The sequence below is a fragment of the Camelus bactrianus genome, chromosome 11, assembly GCF_048773025.1.
Source record: "Camelus bactrianus isolate YW-2024 breed Bactrian camel chromosome 11, ASM4877302v1, whole genome shotgun sequence".
Taxonomy (NCBI): Eukaryota; Metazoa; Chordata; class Mammalia; order Artiodactyla; family Camelidae; genus Camelus; species Camelus bactrianus.
Genome location: NC_133549.1, coordinates 21,151,761 through 21,170,547, shown reverse-complemented (window position 1 = coordinate 21,170,547; position 18,787 = coordinate 21,151,761). Strand labels below are relative to the sequence as shown.

General features: G+C 47.2%; 1 non-coding gene across 1 annotated transcript; it reads left to right on the top strand.

Annotated features, from left to right (window-relative positions):
* The first annotated feature begins 4,505 nt into the window (after positions 1 to 4,505).
* TRNAS-ACU (transfer RNA serine (anticodon ACU)) lies at positions 4,506 to 4,578 on the top strand. Its single transcript has one exon. It is a non-coding gene; the product is annotated as a tRNA-Ser (tRNA).
* The last annotated feature ends 14,209 nt before the right edge of the window (positions 4,579 to 18,787 follow it).

Below are 18,787 nucleotides of genomic sequence, written 5' to 3'. Positions count from 1 at the left end.
CCCACTTGAAATAAACCTGCAGTGGGTCCCCAGCGCCCTCAGGATAAAGGCAGGACCTTCACAAGGACTTGGAAGATCCAACCTGATCTGTCCCCACCAACCTCCCCAGGCTCTGCATCCCTGAGTCCTTCTTCCCACACTCCAACCCACTCAGTCCTCAGAGGTTCCCTCTGGACCCTCACCTCCTGACAGGAGCCTAGTCTATCCCCTCTTCCCACTCTGCCTGACTCACTTCCCCCCCTTACAGCCTCCAAGTGGCGTTCAGGGGGCATCTCCTGTCCCTATGTGGTTCTCCCACCGTGAACCCACCACGCTGACGACAGTTGCCCAACTGCTGTCTGACTCCCCGCCTGGCTGATGTTGACAATAACAGCCCCATCGTGGGCTCATAAGTGATGCTCTGGAAATGTTGGCAGAGTGAGTATATTAAAGACGAAAGGCAGAAGACCACCTAAGAACCACCCCTGGCCCAGTCTAGACCAACACCAGAGGAGGTCAAAGAGCCATCCTCAGTCAGCCAGCTCCTCACCTCTGCCCGGGGGCCACCCAACCACAGGCACCGCGCGGGTGAAACTGCACATGGGAAAGCCCTGGCCGGTTCCTCTCGTGTCTTCTCACCAGCACGTTCCTCTCTGATTCAGCAACACGAACATCATGTCCTCCATGGTACCATCTCTTTCTTGGAGATGCATACTGTTGGCATATTTTAATTGTCAGTGGACTGTCATTTTCAGAGCATCTTCCCTCGTGGGCTCTGAGATAACCCTGAACAGAATAACAGAATGTATACTCCATGCCCACAGGGTTTGAGGTGTGGTTGGCCACATCTCTGAAATCAAGTGATTTTTTTTTTTCCTTCAGCAACATTTAGCCCAGTAAAATCTTTCACTTACGTTGCAAAATATGGACGCCTCAGAAGGTGGACAAGACTGCACTGCAGGTGGAAACAATGGAACTGAAAGGCATTGCTTTCCCTGCAGGCACCTGAATCCATTTCCCCTGTGCCCCACGCTCAGCCTGAGCTCCAGGGATCCACAACCTGAGCGCAGAACTTGATGCCGAGTTCAGTGAACCTGGCAAAGACCACGGGGATCTCAAGGGAAATGGATAGACTCACCTCTGAATAGGACCAAAGACCTAAGCAGAAAATACCAACAATGCTTTGTTTCCACACAAAACTTAGCCCCTTGGGAAATTACACTTGGATGATTTATGGAATGTGGGCCTTTAGCTGTCGTATACTTTGCAGTGCCGACAAAGACAACAATAATGTATAATTGATTCCACTTGGATCTCAGCGAGTCAATAAAGAACTTTGTTTATACATAATTTTGTTGGGCAAATCTCCCAGATGGTGCTGAAGTGTTGCATTTTTAAGATGTTGAGTTTGGTCCAGGAGGATCATAAATTATAAAGATAATGTGTCTTTTGTATCGTTACAGTCATCTAATTGTAATCACAATTACAGTCACTGAAACCTAACTACATTCTATTTCAGTATTACTCCCGACATTTTTAAAGCTTCATTTATTTAAAAGCCAAAAGTCAAAATAAGGGCTCCAGAATCCCAGAGCTCCACCTGCTAACACAAGGGCAATTTTACAAATTAAATCCTATCATGAAAATAAAAATTTAGTATTTTCATAATAGAAATTAGCAGCAGTGCAAACATAAACTTTCCAATAGGTTTTAGGTTAACTTCCTCACTCTATAGAAAGAGGCTTTCATTAGGTTCCTAGGAAACTAACACTTCATCTCTGCAATCATTTTCTACTCTCCAAAATATGTAATTTGTGCTGTTATTAAAGATAAAATTATGTCTTTCTCTTATTGCTGCATCACACAAAAATGCTTGAACGGATGAACCCAATTATTGGGAAGGTAGGTTTGGGATGGTGTGACTTAAAATATAAGGTCCCAGCTTCAGGAATGCCTCTGGGGGCCCCTGGTGGGTGCATCTCAAAGAGCCTGGCGGGCGTCCCAGAGCAGCTGAGACTGGCACCCCAGTACGTCCCACATGACTCCCTCTCAAGGGAGCAACGGGGCCTGCATACTAAGACACGGTGGACAGAGAAAGCAAGCAGTTGTTTCAAAAATGAGCCCCCGAATGGAAAATTACCCAGGCAGAGGCTCCAAACTGCAGGCGTTGGCTTATAATTGAGCTGCTGCTCCTGAGGGCAATCTGCTTCACCTGCTCCAGGTGAAAGGCCTCTGGGATTTAGGTATCAGAGGATGGTTAATGATTCTCTTAAGTCATGGCAGGAAGCCCAGCTGGCTTCTGAATAGATGGGCGGAGACTCGGCACAGGGGAGGAGGGTCTAGGAGTGAGGGACTGGAGCAAGTGTTCTCAGGTGCAAGTAAGCTCCCAGTCACCCAGGGGACTCTTCAAGCACAGAGGGCGGGGCTGCGCCTCAAGTCTCTGGTCCGAGGGTCTGGGAGGGGCTCAGTAGATGCTGCTACTGGTCCAGAATTCACACATGGAAAACCACAGCACGAGAGCCTCACTGCTCAGGGCAGCCTTGGCCCGGCCCATGGCAGCAGCAGCACCTGCAAGCCTGTCAGAAACACAGGATCTAAAAAGAGGACACTATGAACTCATCTACAAAACAGAAACAGACTCGCAGACATAGCAAACAATCTCATGGCTACCAGGGGAAAGGGGATGGGAGGGGATAAACTTGGAAGTTTGAGATTTGCAAATGTAAGCCACTATATATAAAAATAGATTTTAAAAACATTTCTTCTGTGTAACACAGGGGAACTGTATTCATCTTGTAATAACCTTTAATGAAAAAGAATATGAAAACGAATATATGTATGTATATGCATGACTGGGGCATTGTGCTGTGCACCAGAAATTGACACATTGTCATTTTTAAAAAAAGTTGTGCATTTACCCTCCCGGATGACCAGTTGGTACAAGTGCAAAGCACATAAACTAGCCATGAACTGGCATGGCCGTCATATCACCATGACGACAGTTGCCCATCCTTCAGGGGTGCCCGGACCCTGTGCCTGAGAGCAAGGCCGCACTGTCCTGACCCCATATCTCAACACAGCACAGTCTGGGCCAATAGATGTTTGTGGGCTGACCGAGGGCTGCCGGTTGAGGACACGGGGTGAGATACACAGCACCTGCTTGTGCTGAAATATCCCCAGGTCCTCCCCAGCCCTGCTCCCCCACCTCCACGCCCTCCCTCCCCTCACCCCCAGGGCCCAGCTCTCCAAACACCCAGACCTCCTCTCTGAAAATGCCTGGGTTCTGAGCCTTAATCCCCAAAATCTGGATGCTGGGTCAGAGCCTAGCACAGGAAGGGGCAAGCTTTTTCTGCAAAGGGCAAATGGCTAATGCTTTAGACTCTGAGGCACACAGCAGGAGCGGTGCAGCCACTCAGCCCCACCGGTGCTGCTTGAAATCAGGCAGAGACAGTATGTCAGCCACAGGCCACGTTCTGACAAAACTCTATTCATGGACACTGAAATTTGAATTTTGTATAATTTTCATGTATTACAAAATATTATTCCTCTTTTGCTTTTTTTTAACCATTTAAAAATGTAAAATTTCTTATCTCATGGCCATTAAGAAAAAAACAGTAACTAGTAAGGTCCTACTATATAGCACACGGAGCTATATTTAATATCTTGTAATAGCCTACAATGAACAATATGAGAAGGAATAGATAACTAAATCAGCATGCTGTACACCCGAAATTAACACAACATTGTAAACCGACTATACTTCAATGTTAAAAAAAAAAACAGAAAACAGATAGCAGCTGTGTTTGGGATGTGGCGCATGGGCCGTGGTCTGACCTCACGTAGAGGTCAAGTGCAAGGTTGAGGCCAAGCCCTGGCTGTGTGTCTGACCAACTGAGTGGTGTTAACCAAGGGCTGCTGTCATGGTGCCACAAGATGGCACAAGTCTGTGGCCTGCAGTGAGAGACCAGTAGATGGTGGCCATTGTTACTGTTGCCACAGCTAAGCTCCAGAAAAAGCCATCAGAGTCAGTCAGGAAAGACCAACACATGTGGGTCGGGACCTGACCTTGCTTGATAAACACCCATGAGAATATGGACTCTTCAGTGGAAAGGGGGTCTCTCCATGGAGCCCCAACCTGAAGGGGCTTTGTGGACAGCAAGGTGCCCACCCAGTGGTCACCAGGAAGACGCCGTTAAGCACTGGACAGCTACGTGGCCAAAGGCAGCACGAGGCAGGCGGGGAGCAAGGGGAGCGCAGAGAGGGGGCTGTGGTGGCCAGAACAACCCAGCCTGACCCAGAGGGGACTGGGGACCAAGCGGTCCCTAGGAGGGTTGGACTGGGCTTTGGGTCACCCATCTGTGAACCTGTGACAAGCTGGTAATTCAGTCTCTGAGCCTTGCCTTCATTTGTTAATTGGTTTGGCAAATATTTACTGAATACCTAGTGTGTTCCAGGCCCTGTGCTAAGTGCTCCAGGCTCAAAGGTAGTGGTAGAGTTGGAAAAAAAAACAAACAAGATGATTTGGAGGAGGGTATAGCTCAGTGGTAGAGCTCATGCTTACTGTGCATGAGGTCCTGGGTTCAATCCCCAGTATCTCCATTATAAATACATAAATAAAAACCGAATTACCTCCCCCCAAAATTTTTTTTAAAAAGATAGATGATGGATGGATGATGGACAGATAAATGCATAAACAGACAGACAAATGCTAACAGCTGCCATCACTGCCTCGGCTTAGGAGAATAATTCGGTTAGCCCCTCGGGTTGAGCACAGTGAGACCCAAGGCCCAGGGTCAGCCCACAGGAGGATTCCCCAGCTGCCTGCCGTCAGGTGGCAGGACTCTGGCCAAGCGGAGAACATGAGCCCCCTTCAAGGGCAGACTGATTTACACAGGAAGAGGTGCTGGTTTTGCCACTTTGTCCTTATTTGCAAAAGCAACTCAGACTTCGGCAGTGCACCCAATGTTAAATGTTGGCCTCTATCTCAAACACTTCCAAAGGCGGTGGTCCCAAGAAAAAACACCCGTGAGCTGCAGGTACCTGGCCGGCAGGACACCGGTTTGTGATGTCTGACTTAGAAAAAGAGGCAGCAAAAGAAAAAAATCCTAACCCGCACTGTCCAAGAGGAGCAGAACGCAGGACAGGCTGCGGGGAGCTGCAGGGGACGGAGGCTGAGGGGGCGTGTGCTCTGAAGGACAAGGCTGTCTCCCATCAATGCTGCATTCTCCCCTCGTGACACCAACTCCCTCACCCCCGGCCAGATGGAGGGGAGATCTGCCTCGCGTGAGTGGTGCAGGGAGAGATGCGGGGAGAGAGGGGGCTGAGGACGAGCCCCAGGGCAGGGTGGCAGTGAGCGGGGTGGTGCCCGGCAAGGGCAGGAACCCAGAAGTCACATGACTGCCCACGAGAGCTGAAGCCCCTTAGGGTGGCAAAAACCACCTGGATGTGGAAGAGGGGGCTGGGGTCCATTTAAGTCTCAAAGGCCAGGGTGCCCCAGCTGATGGCCAGTTAAACAGAGGAATTCAAAGCCTGATCCCTCAAGGAGTCTTCTGGGGAAACAGACAACCTCACAGCACTCGGGGCAACGGGGGTTCCTCTTGTCTACCCACGAAGAAAGCAAGAAGCAGACGATGGGGCCATGTGCCCAAAGTCACACAGGAAAGAGCACATCCAGGTCCTGCCCGGGTCTGTCTGAAGACCCCCACGGAGTGTGACATTGTGGTGTTGCAGTGTGGTCCCGGTCCAACCCTGCCTGGAGAGGAGAGGCACTGTCCCTGGTCCCCAAAGTACCTAGAAGTGCAGGGAGACCGCACCACAGCTGCTGCATGAGCACGTGTCCCAAACGCTCTCCGTCCTCCCCCATCAGTCTGCTCGCTCACGCGGTGCTGGGGAGGGCAGGCCACACACCTGGGTCTGACTGTGAGGCCCAAGCCAGCTTTCCACTTCCATCTGCTGTGTCTCTGCCTTGTAACCTCTCTGTTTCCTCACCTGTGAAATGGGAATATATTTTTTACATTTTTTATTGAAATGAGGTTGATTTACAATGTTCTGGGTATACAGCAAAGCGATTCAGTTATGTATAGACATATATAAATTTTTTTTTCTTTTCAGATTCTTTTCCATTACATGTTATTATAAGAAACTGAATATAGTTCCCTGTGCTGTACAGTAGGTCCTTGTTATCTCTTTTATACCTAGTAATGTGTTTCTGTTAATCCCCAACCCCTAATTTATCCCTCCCCACCCTTTCCCCTTTGGTAACCTAATTTGTTTTCTATGTCCCTGAGTTTGTTTTGGGTTTGTAAATAGACTTTGTATCATTTTTTTTTAGATTTCACATCTAAGTGATATCATACAATAGTTGACTTTCTTTGTCTGACTTTCTTCTCTCAATATGATCATCTCTAGGTCCATCCACGTTGCTGCAAATAGCATTGTGAAATGAGAATGTTGATAGCAGTTCCTGTCATGAAAGTTTCATCACAAAAGATTGTGCGATAGACAACATGAAAGGCCTACATCCAAGATGTTTCATGCATCTGTTGCACTGGATTTTGTTGTCATTGTTGGGGAATTGACTTCTGCAGTTTTCCATGTACGTGGCCACCAGGGAAGGAAGCCCTGACTCGACCACAGTCGTCAACCATCTCATGTGGCCAGACTCTGAGTCTAGGGTGTGACTTGACATCACACCATTGGGTCCCCTCCCCCTGGGGACTCAATATTTGCCTTTCAGATCCACCCAAGTCGCCTGGGCTGTGACGACCCCACCCTGGGGCCAGGCTCTTGGGATCCGAGAGAGCTGGACCCACTGGGGGCTCTGGCACCCACTGTTGGGTCACTGGGAGTTTCTGCCTCTGCTGAGCTCCCCATCTTAGTCCCACTCTCCTGCGGGTGGGCCTCAGCTCCCCACGGGCCAAATGAGCAATGCCTTCCCCATCGCCCCCTCCCCAGGCGGGAGTTCACCAATTCTTCACCACCTCCTGGAGCCCAGACCTGACTGTTGGAGCCCTGCGTTTATTGCAGGAAACTCCCAGAGGACACACATGATTCTGGGGAGAGTGGGCACCTCTGGCATCTGAATTCGAACAGTAGCTAAGGGTGGAATTTTAGATGGAGGCGCGAGGACCACTGGGCTTGTTCTTTGCTTGGGGTCTGCTTCCAGGTGGGACTCTGCCCATGTCTGTGGTTTCTGTAGGACTCATTCTAACTTTGAGCCAGAATCCCACCTACACCCATAGACACTGACCATTACAATTTCACACGTGCTGACAGTAAACATACCTATTTTTTTAAACTTCTCACTTTGTGCTCACTTAAGCCAATTCATTGGTCTATACATGCTGCACCCTGAAGCCAAATCCACGCCACACCACGTCCTGGACAGCAGAGGGGTGGCCTGTGCCCAGCCCAGTTCTCCAGTGTTGGAAATTTCTCTCAAGTCCAAAACACTGGGGGCAGCAGCAAAGGAGAATGGTTTCCTGGACCCCGTCCTCACCCTGTTCACAGGCTGCCTCACCAGGGCCAGCCAGCCACGTGCACACACACACACAGGCTGCAGCCACCAACATGAAAATAAAAGGCATCTGTCTTCATGGTACCGAAAGCATCACGCATAGTACACGGAGTACATGCGCTTTGGAAATCACTGGCCGACATCAAAGAGGGTATAATTCATCAAGTATCCTTCCTTCTTCCACTAATTTTGTAATTTAATTAAAAAAAAACAACTTTGCTGCATACGATCCATCCTCTATGCACAAAGGGATAGACATTACTGCTTTCTGTTAAAGACAATTTTGAAATGTGTCACCTGGATGCCACCATCCTTTGAGCCCTTGAAATTATATCCTCTTGGAAACAATGTGACATGTTAGCCGAACCTGGTGTCTTTTTTCCAGTTGTAAATGAGCGTTTTATGTCCTCCGAAAATCAAAAGGATATTTTTACTGTTATGATTTTATTATGCTTTTTTATAGTGTCGTTTGCTTTCGTGAAGCTAAAGGAGGCAGTGGAGTGGAAACCAGTAGCAAAATAGGGCATATTGAAACCGAGCTCCATGGTTTAAAGTTTCCATTCATTTAATTGGGGAGAAAAGTGCATGTTTGTTTGGATACCTAATTATTGGGAAAGGAGAGCTTCATTTGTCTAAGTTAATATCCCTTAACTAAGCTAAGAATTAGCATACATCTCTTTAATTACACCTGCTGTGACCGCGTCATGCATCAGCCACACGCACAGGGTGGGAGGCGGTGTCCAGGCCACCTGCACCCCCCTACACTCCCTGTTGCTGGAAGGACATTGGCCCCCCAGGAAGCTCCAGCCACCCTTTCTCCATCACCAGCTTGAAGCCACATGGCCCTAAGTGACCAGCCTCTCTCAGTGTGCTCAACCAGTGTATCCTCAGAGCTGCACTTTGCTTGGTGCACAGATGCGCACAATAATTGTCGAGTGACTGACTGAATGAATGAATGACAATTTAACAAATGCTTGTGAGCCCTCCTCTGTGGCATCACAGGGCATGTGGACTAATATTTGGTCTCCAAAGCCAAGCATTAGTGACCCACGTGGAAACCACTGTGGCTCCTGTGACTGCGCCCCCTGGAGGCTGGGAAGGGAAGGGCCTCTCCTGCTGGGGGATATGCGTTAATTTCTAAGCCCATGGTCTGGAGGTTTCAGTTGTTCACTTGCTTTTTATTGCCGAAAACAAATGATCTGGAGCTTAAATATTGGACAATCGAGAAATGGTTTGAGGAAATAATAGAATTGCAATGCACTGAGTTGCTACTTAAAATGATGTTTATACGGCGCTTATAACAACATTAGGAATGCTTATGATCTAATATTAACAGGAAACAAAATAGCCTATGCCATATAAAGACATATGAAGACCAAGGAAAGTGCATTTTTTAAAAAATGCGGAGAATTCTAACACCATACCAGAGGAAAATAGCCAGAGTGTTAACTGTCTTTGGGTGACGAGCGTGTGTTGCTAGAGTCTCCTTCCTGCTTCTCTGTGCTTGCCAGATTTCCTATAGTGACCATCTATTACTGTTACTAAAGAAATCATAAAGCTTTTTTTTCCTGAGAGAAGGTGACCTATAGTCACCCCTATGCGCAAGGCAGCTAAGATCGCTAATTTTGGTTTTCCTGAAGAGGGGGCTCTGGTGACAACTGCGTGTCCAGGAGGCCTTCCTCTACAGAGGAGTTCACTGCAGTCACCCTTTTCCAGTGACTGAGGACTGAGTGAGTTTCTAGAGAACAGGGGTCAGTGAAGGAAGGGGCCCGAGCTCCTACCTCTGCTTTGCCATTAATTATTCAGGCCCGTTCACTGAGCTGCCTCCTACATGACACCTGCAAGGTGTTTGACAATCAATAACTAATTTATTTAGGATCCTCTAAAAAAGAGTTAGGTATTATTTTTCATCCCATTAAAATGCAGATTGAGCTTAACCCATGACTGATGCTGGATTGGGCTCTGGGAGGGGTTCCTGGGATGAAATGGTCAGGACAAGAGGATGAGGAGGGTCTACAGATGCTCCCGGTGCAGAGCGAAAAGGAATGCAGTTGGGCGGAAAACCCTACATGCTTGGCCCAAGAGCAAAGCTACTGAGGTCAGAGGGGAGGGACCATTCCGAGCTTCCACAGGGAAATTTCTCAGGATACTGTGATGTGAACTCACTCCAGGGATTCTAGCAACCCGTGTGTGGGGGAAGGATTTTCCAAGGGTCCTTGGAAGCCCTGTGATAGCCAGAAGGACCCCATGGTTGTGGTTATGACCGCTAACGTGCCCCCACTCGGATGTACCTTCTGGATTGTATGTCCACAGAAACCAGCCTATATTCATATGCTTCCTATCATGTTTCATTTCTAAAGAAAAATCTTGAAGCTTTTATTTAATGGCATTTAAAGCATTGCTGTGATGGGGACAAAATCCCTTTTTAAATCGCTTATTGAAACATTAGTCATTTGAGTTCTCAAAGGCAGGATAAAACATTTTATCACAGTACCATTAAGTTATAAAAGCAATGGAATCCATCTCCCTCAGAACGTCCAGCACACATCTCCTCTGATTTGTTAGTGTGTCTGAAATCTAGAAATTAAACTTGCTTTAAAAGGTGGCCAGGCAATGGTGCTCTCAGCCTGGGTCCCCTGTTAGGTCTTCTTAAATCCCACCCATCCCGCACAAGCGACTCCCATGGCGCCAGGTGTCACAGCCCCGAACATCTTGGTTCTCTCTCTTCTCCAAGCACCTGGCTCTCCCGAGGTTCCCTGGAGGACCCACTACATCATCACCCCTCTACTGGCACCATAGGGTGGGGGGAAGTGGGCATCCCTGTGTCAGTTTCTGGGAAGAGGGGAGGAAGGGGAGAAATGCTCAGAAAACAAGCTATGAGATCATCAGGTTGGGGCATAAAAGCTGGGAGGGAGAGGGTGTGAGAATATTCCAGGGTAGAAGGGGGCCCTTTCTGAGTGTAATGCCAAGGCACTTGTAATTCATTCTGCAGGTAAAAGGGAAGTCACTGGTGGTTTCCAAGCACAGGAGTGAGATGATCAAAGATTTGCTCTTGGAAGGTCTTGCAAGAAAGATTAGAGCTGGAAAAACAAAACAAAACACCTGACCCTCTAGCTGGAAATCAAACAGCCCCTTTTGAGACCCTGCCTTGTTTCTTCCATTCTCTTTCTATTTGTGAAGACTTCTTTCTACCCTGTGGCGTGGCTTCCCTGTTCCCATGCATCTCACCTTCCCACTGGCCTGTCAGCATCTTGCAGGCAGGTTGGTGCCAGATGTACCTCCCCGACCAGCACGTGGGGCAGTAATTGGTGCCACCCCTGCTGTCTGGCTTGCTGCCTGATTTCAAACCTGCCTTATTCCAAAAGAGATTCAGGGCAAATGTTGGTGGCAAAGGAATTAGATTGATGAGTGGATAAATGAACAAATGAAGGAGCGAATGACTGCTCGAGGGAATGCCAGCTTTCACTGTCCCCAAGGCCCCTGCTTCACCTGCAGCCCACAGGGGCTAGAGTTGGCTGTGTCCCTGGTAACTCTGGTCATTACAGGCTGAATGACGGGGAGACTCCTGGACCCCTGGCTGCTCATCTCCAGCATCAAGTGAGCCCGCATCACACATCCAGGTTCCTAATGGTCTCACTGTTCCCCGGAGACCCTCTTCATCCTCCTCATCGCATTCCTAGAGGATGGAGACCTTCTTCAATACTAGCTTTTGCAAAGATATTAAAACAGAAGGGTTACGCCCTGATCAGACCAAACCTCCCTTGACCGCACATCCTTGACCTCTCCTTTAGAAAAGTAGAAATCCTCATGGCTTAAGGTGATTAAACCAGGATCCATACCGTGACCTACTGAGATGCACCGTTCTCATCCAGCTAAGCCTCCATACCATGATCTACCCCCGATCCAGTACCCAAGGAGTTTTGTTCTGCCCACCGTGCCTTTTCCAGGTGTGCTGGGCCCCTGGGTGAGAGAGCATCTTTAAAGAGTCCACCTCCATACAAATGTCACTGAAGAAACTGGGCTGAGCAGAAATACGATGTTTATTAGAAAGATAAGTAAATACTGGACCCCCAAGATATATATATTTTTTAAAATGGCCTGTACCCAAGGAGCTTTATTTATGATATTGAAAAGAAACTGTTTGGAAAGCTGTAATAACTTTAATGACAGCATAAAGGCAGGTAATACGTAGCATGGCTTGCTTGCCATTATGTTGTGTGTGCTGTATAGTTACGGAATTTCAGAATCAGATGTTTTATGGGAAATCATTATGGTTCCAAAAATGTGACTGAACTTTTCCTAAACGTATCAAAAATGGAACAGCTTGTGAGCATACATAATTGAAAACAAAGTTTATGAGGCGGTAGACGTCTACAAATATCAACAGAAATTTAACAGAACAGCATAAAATGTTGTGTTTCGTCTATTACACTCAGACGCTCCCCTGGATATATCTACTGCTCCTGTAGTGGGTGGTGCTGAGCCCATTCACAGACAGGGACCAGGATTTCACAAGAGGGCTTGAGACTGATGGGGCTGACACGGACAGCCATACAGGTTGTGCACTGAACAACTGCAGGGGGCCCCTTTGCCATAGGGAATGACATGACAGGCATTCTCTGGAGTTCATAGTGCTCAGCTTGCACAGCAGTAAGGAGCTATTCATGAGCCATCACCTTGAGGGAGAAGCAGAATCCATCTATATGCCCCCAAAGAAGGAAAACCTAAAGCCAACCGAAACCTAAAGCCTTGTACACTGCTGATGGGAATGTAAACTGGTGCAGCCACTATGGAAAGCAGCATGGAGGTTCCTCAAAAAACTAAAAATAAAACTACCACATGATCCAGCAATATCACTTGGGGTCTATATCCAAAGGAAACAAAATTACTATCTTGAAGAAATGTCTGCACCCCCATGTCCACTGCAGCATTAGTCACAAGAGTCAAGACACAGAGACAACCTAAGTGTATGTCAACAGGTGAATGGATAAAGAAAATGGAATATTCTTCAGCCATAAACAAAAGGATAAAATCTTGCCATTTGCAAGAAAGCAGATGGACTTTGAGGGCATCATGCTAAGTGAAATAAGTCAGATAGAGAAAGACATATACCACAAGATCTCACTTATCTATAGTATCTTTAAAAAAAAAAAGCTCGTAGATACAGAGAACAGATTGGTGGTCATAAGAAGTAGAGGGTGGTTGGGGTAGGGGTGAAGTGGGTAAAGGGAGTCAAAAGATACAAACTTCCAACTTTCAAAACAAAAAATCTCCCTAGTAATCAGAACCACCTTCAATTCATTCATTCATTCATTCTTTCTTTCAGCTCTTAAAGCTGTGAATTCCTCCTTTCAATCACTGCAGTGGCTGCCTGGGGATTCCTGCACTGGTGAGAGAACAGGACTCCTGGGTCTGCTCTCACCTGGGATCCGTGACCTCACCTGGGATCTGTGACCTCACCTGGGATCCGTGATCTCACCAGCGAGCCAGACGTCATTCCTCTCATATTCATGTTCCTGGGTGCATCTTTCTTTGACACCAGGGTTGTAGGTTGGAATTCATGCTGCCTTCTGACTAACAACTGGGATGGTTACTTTTGCCATCTGGGGATCCATATGTGAGAAAAGGCTCAGCCACACCCTCCTCTGTCCTCCGTGATGGGATGGGATGGTAATGCCACCTGACAAAATGCTAAATAGTCCCTCAAAAGCTGCCCATGCTCATGACCTAGACCTACTCCCTGAAACGTGCACTCATTTTAGGTCCAATAAAAACAACTCCATCCCAACGAATGATCTAGAACTGACAAAAAATATCTCACAAATAAAACAGACATGAAAATGCAGTGAGTTGTCATCTGTTATGGCCTTTCAAAATGTCCAGCTGGGAATGGCTAGACTCTGGGGCTACCCACCTTTGTCATACTTGGAGCGTTGTCGAGAGTCACCTGTTCTGGAGCTGTGTTCATTTAACGCTGGCAATCTCTTTGCTGATTCTTCTCTGCCTAACTGGTATTTAATACCATCCCACACCTCAACACACATTGAATAATTACAAGAACTTGAGTGCCGTCTACAGAAAAGAAACTCAGATAATTCAGGAAGTAGAAAATAAACCCTAAGAGAAAAAATCTGGTGGAATTAGTACTATTTAACCCGGGGGTGGGGGGTGTATTGCATGATGGGTCACTAATCCCACCAAGTTTATTAAAAGTTATTTTACATACAATACTGGCCATCTGGCTTCCCTTTCCTGAGCACAGAGAGGAAATGATTTTCAATTGCATCAGGAAGGATTTCGGTTGGAAAATAAGGAAGAGTTTCCAGATGCTTAAGGTTAATAAACACTGACCGCTGAGAGGCCACGTGCACCTTTTTGGAAAAGATTCAGGGCATGACAGCTACTGTCCGTTCAGGCTGTGTAAGGAACAGGATGAGTGAAATGATCTCTTTGAAAAGCCTTCCGGCCCTACTTACTGTACTGAAAGCACCTCTTAGAGGAGCAGACATAACTTCTAGGCTTCCAAAATACTCTCGCTGTCTCGCTTGCACAGACCCTCCCTAGAGGCAGAAAAGGAGAGTTACCTGGTTCTGGCCTCACCTCTGCGGTGGGTAAGTCCTGAGACCTTCAGCACATTGGGATCTCTAGCCCCAGTTTCTGGTCTGGAGCTGCCCCTGCGGAGGTGAACGTGTTGACGGACGGTCAGCTTGCTCTAGGCACCAGCTGTTGCTTTTAGCCTGCTGGCTCCCCGTTATCCCTGCATCTGGACTGGAATCTGCCTCAGTAACTGCAGGGGAGAGCTCCCAGCCCAGGTTGCAACACCCGCCCCCCACCCACCGTGATTGGTCCAGGGGTGGGTGTGTAACCCAAGGTGGGCCAATCAGAGCTTTGCCCGGAGGGTTCTACCTGAAGGTGCTGGGGAAAGCTCTTGGTTTCCTTTCTGGAGGCAAGTCAGTTAAAGGGGAGTCCAGAACTGCCTGGAGCCATGGCTCCACTCCCTGGAGAAAGCTGTTCATATAAAAATCTCCCAAACTTTGAGAGGCTGAAAGGACTGAGAGGGAACACTTCCAGACCCTCAAGTCAGCCCAGAAGCCAGCCCTCACCCTGCTATTTCCTCTTGAGTTTTGTGAGTCAATAGAATACCTTCACACACACCCCCCCACAAGCAAATTAGCTTGAGTTGGTTTTCTGTCATTTGCAACCCAAATGTCCTAGTGAATATGGAGCAGAAATGAGGTCCAGAGGATGTGGGTGCTGGTAAGAACCAAGGGCACAGAAGACAGGGCCAAGCTGTTCTACATTAGAGATATCGGTTAGCAATGTCTGTTCACACCTCAGGGAAAAGAAGAGAGAAACGAACAGAAAGAGAAGGGAGAAGACTGGAGCCAGGAAGTGGCAGAAGGCAGCGTGCCTGCAGAGGGTCCACGCGTGCTCCTAGGAAAGCAGTCCACAGTGTGGGGTTTCCGAATGCTTCTGCGTGCTGTGCAAAGGGACTGCTCTCCATGACTGTAAATTTCAGGAAACGTTCACCTACGTGGAAGCAGCCTATACTCGTGGCAGTTGGAAGGTAGGTGACAAACCCAGGAGAAGGGGTGTAGGGTCCCAGCTGGACTCACCATAAGGTGGAGGTAACCAACAAGCACAAGAGGCAGAACAAAGGAGAAGAGTCCTTCAAGGAGGAAATCAAGAATTCCAGTCTGGAGGGGAGGGTGTAGCTCAGTGGCAGAGTGCATGCTTAGCAAGCACGAGGTCCTAGGTTCAATCCCCAGTACCTCCATTAAATAAGTAAATAAACCTGATTATCTCCTCCTCTCCCCCTAGAAATAAATAAATAAAGATGAGCTACAAGAATTCCGGTCTGACCGCCTCATGCGAAGCTAAACCACGGGAACCTGCAGAAATCAAAAGGCGAGGGTCTTCTGCTTTCCAGGGGGCCCAGAGTGTGTAGCTGAGTTACTATTATCTTGCAGGCATGGGACTGGGAGATCCAAGAATACACCTAGGTTACCAAGCAACAGCCCTGGTTATCAGAGGAGACATTAAAATGTGGACCACGTAACCTCTTCATGTGTTAGGATTTCCTCTGCTCTAAGGAAGGTGCGTGTCCGCAAGTCAGTAAAACGTCTTCCTTTGATGCAGTAACGTTGCACAGTGATCCAGGACCCATGTATGAGCATCCACTAGCAACAGTTAAACCAGGACCTTTCCCACTTCATGTGGGGCATTTTATAACCAAAGGATGTGCAGCCACAGAGGAAGGTTTCCCCACGTCTTTGGGGGAGCTGAGCAGGATCCAGCACCAAACAGAAACTAGGGACAAGGGAGCATCAGGAAGCCAAGACAGCGATTGCCCCTGAAGCGTGGAATGGACAGAAGCAGCTTTCAGAAGGAAACTGATCCGGGCAAAAGTTGCCGAGAACACTGTTTTAAGGAACAAGCGACCTTTTTTTTTTTTTTTTTAACCATGCTAAGCTTTCTCTGAAACTACTTTACCATTACATTTTAACAAAGAAGATTTAATGCGAGAGAGAAGCCACACTTCCATTAAGTCGTTTCAAACACCCCCGATTCATATGTACTAATAATGATGATTTCCAAGAGCCCATTCCTGCAGCCGAGAGCGGCGGCCCAGCAGGCGAACGCCGTGCGTGGAGTAATCTCCGTGAGTAACTGCCTGTCAGCGTGGCACGTTGAAGACAAACAGCAAGATCACAAGACAGCGCTTTGGTCTGCGGTCTGCCTTGAAGACACAAAGCAGAGAACGAGGCTTGAGGAAAGCGCTTTTAGACTTTCGAGTTTACGTGAAATTTGGGGATCTTAACCCTGAGGGAGGGGCTTAAAGGGGTCAACAGATGCCCCGAAAATGTGCACCAGACTTCTATGTATGTCTGTGTTCTGTGCCTTTTTCTAGGAAGAGGATCCTAGAGGGGACATGGCCCCCAAACATCTAAAAACCACTGAATAAATGTACTTTCACCAGTGCTGTCCTATAGAACTTTCTGGAACGATGGAACTGTTTTCTATCTGCACTTTCCAAACTGGTAACCATGAGCCACACATGGCTGTTGAGTGCATGAAACAGGGCTAGTGCGACTGACAGACTGAATTTTTCATTTCACTTAATTTTAATTAATTTCAACTTAAATTTGAAAAAGCAAAATTATAGGAATAAAAAAAATGGATCAGTGGTTACCAGGGGCTAGGGGTTGGACCACAAAGAAGCAGCCTGATGGAATAATTTGGAGAGATGGAACTCTTTGGCATTTTGATTGGGGTGGCGGTTACTGGACTCCATGCGTTTGTCAAAGCTCATGAAACCCTACATCAAAAATAGTGATTTATCATATGCAGATTGAAAATGAAAATTCAAAAGCTGTGACTGCCCACGTGTGGTCAGTGGCTGCCGTATTAGTTGTGTGCCTCTACACCGTCACTCAAAAAGACCTCCATGTAGGCGCATCAGCAAGGACGTGACGACCTTCCTGACCGACACTTTCGTCAGTTTAATAATTGAGTGCATTCCTGCCCCACTGATGAAGCCAACACGCTAAGCACAGGATGTCAACTCCCTGTCCCATCCCCTCCATCCTGCTGAGTGGGCCCAACCCTCCTTGGCTGCCACACATTCAGACACAGCAATCTTGCCCCAAGTCTAATGTCATTGTCCCAAGTCCCAGTCTCCAGTCTTGGGACTGAGCTCCTGCCTTTGCACAATCCAAAGGTTCTTCCAGGCAGCGGAACAGGCACGGTGACCTGAATGTGCGACCATGACCTTGATAAGTTCCACTGACAAGAGGTATCTGACTCAGAAGCAACCCTAAACTCAAGCACTCATGGTAACCCTTTTAAGCACAATTCCCATTTTTCCCCTTGTGACCGTTTATCAGTTTCCCAGGGCTGTGCTAACCAGGACAGCACATTGGTAGCTTAGGACAATAGAAATGGACTCTCTGGTGGAGGTCAGAAGTCTGAAATCAAGGCTTTGGGAAGACTGGTATCTTCTTGAATGCTCGGAGGGAGAACCCATCCTTTGCCTCCCTTCCAGCTTCTGGTGGCTTCTGGACATCCTCGCATTCCTTGGCTCCAGGCCGCATCACTCCAATCTCTGCCTCCATCTTCCATCTTCACAAAACAATCTCCTGTCTGTCTCCCTGAGCCTCTGTGTGCAAAGTTCTCTCTTCTTAGACAGACAATAGAAATTGCATTAGGTCCACCCTAACTCAGTATGACCTCAACTCAATCACGTCTGCAAAGATCCTATTTCCCAAAAAGATCATATTCCCAGGTACCAGGACTTGAATGTATCTTTTTAGAGGACATAATTCAACACATAAGAGATTCCAACCATTGTTGGAAATGAATTCTTTTCACACGTAGAACATTCCAGACTCGGTATGGCTTCACCTTGGACTGTCTTTAATTTCACATGTGTGTGTGCTCACATGTATATGTGTGTGTGTGTGTGTGTGTGTGTGTGTGTTTCCACTGCAGTGTTTTTACCATGGCATGTACTGCTCATAGTGAAGAGTGTGGTGCCTGGCCAGTGTCCACCTTAACATTCAGGAAAAACTTCCCTTCGTTAACCGAAGGACAAGCCCTGAGGCAGTGATGTGGTCTCTCCCAGGTCGGTGGCCCTTGAGCTGGCTGGCAGAACTCCAGGCACCGGGGCAAATGGGGAGCCACAAAGTAAGAGAAGATGGAGTTGATTCTCAAGCCTCTTCTTGCAGGTGCTGCTGAATGAGTTACTTCACTTTTTGAGCCTTAATTTCCTCACTAGTCACATGTGAATACAATGCCTACTTCTTGGCTTGTTCTGATCATTAAATAACAGATGTACATCGACTTCGTAGTAACTAACCAATAAATGTTGCTTTCCAAGTCCTTCCCTTTTGGACTATTTTCCCTTCATTTTTTCCAAACACCTAGGGGCCCTATACTATACAAATAATTTCTATTTAAAATAAAAATGAAGACAAATATGAAAGGTACATTAAAATACCTGTAATTTCCTCACCCAGAGATAATCATTATTTACATTTTTATGTATTTCCTTACAGTCTTTTTATGCATATATTTACATACACTATTTCTGCAAAATTGGTTTCATTCTGTACATATTTGTTTTGTAACCACTCTCACTTAGCAAGATGGTACATTTTCATATTTAATTAAATGGTCTTCTAAAGTGTGGCTTCTAATGGCTGCAGAGTAATCCATCATGGATACAACATACTTCTTTGGTTAAACACCTTTTGTCATCTGTTTTGGCTGGTCCCAACTTTTTTACTGTTT